This window comes from Octopus bimaculoides, chromosome 30, assembly GCF_001194135.2.
Source record: "Octopus bimaculoides isolate UCB-OBI-ISO-001 chromosome 30, ASM119413v2, whole genome shotgun sequence".
In the NCBI taxonomy this organism is placed as follows: domain Eukaryota; kingdom Metazoa; phylum Mollusca; class Cephalopoda; order Octopoda; family Octopodidae; genus Octopus; species Octopus bimaculoides.
Genome location: NC_069010.1, coordinates 1302268 through 1303017, shown reverse-complemented (window position 1 = coordinate 1303017; position 750 = coordinate 1302268). Strand labels below are relative to the sequence as shown.

At 29.2% G+C, this 750-nt stretch overlaps 2 protein-coding genes across 2 annotated transcripts in view; both read left to right on the top strand.

The window, feature by feature from the left end:
• LOC128251273 (acyl-coenzyme A amino acid N-acyltransferase 2-like) overlaps positions 1–750 on the top strand; it is a gene marked incomplete at its 3' end in the record, with an annotated part of 93108 nt that overhangs the window by 11407 nt on the left and 80951 nt on the right. The gene's annotated exons all lie outside the window — the stretch shown is intronic.
• LOC106873588 (acyl-coenzyme A amino acid N-acyltransferase 1) overlaps positions 471–750 on the top strand; it is a 13984-nt gene continuing 13704 nt past the window's right edge. The window contains exon 1 of the mRNA XM_014921022.2: positions 471–601. The gene's annotated coding sequence lies outside the window, so the exon portion shown is untranslated. The remainder of the gene's footprint in view (positions 602–750) is intronic.

Genomic DNA, 750 nt, shown 5'->3' with positions numbered 1-750 from the left:
TTTATTATCTTTATCTTATGATATTTACTGTGTATTATATTATACTTATTTATCGTGCTTTTACTTATTAATTTTTCTATATGTGACTGGATTTTCATGGATTAGTTCATGAACTTTGGTTCTTTTCTCTAAAACTATATATTTTATACTGTGAAAGTTAATTTAATTTTAATTTTTAATAAATTGAATTTAATTGGGTTTTCAACCTGTAAATTTGGATGTTTATCCCTAATATTATTATTATTATTATTATATATATATATATATATATATACATATATGTGTATATATACATATATCATTTCCTCCTTTCTGTCTATCTCTTCTCCTCTACCATTACTATCACTCGTCGTTCTTTTCCTATCACCTATCCTTCTTTTTCACTATATCTATTCCCCGCTTTCTATCTTTAGTCCTCTCCTTCTCTTCCTCATCCCATCACCCTTCCTTGTTTCAGTTTATCTATAGGTACATGTCTCCCCTTCCTCCTACTCTCACACCTAACTCACAAACAATGTTTATATCCCAGAAACGAAATTTGGAAGGTTCATTCAGTGTCTTAACTACATGAACTGTTAAATGAGAATTTATTAAATCAGAGGTGAGATATAATTAATTTACATACATTACTTTGTTTTTATTCACAATAGTAAAACGTTTAACTCAATTACAACTGTGACCTAACTTCTACAGAGCGGGTTGAAGTTTTGATGGCAAACCTACACAATTGGGACTCGATTCTGTTTCTGC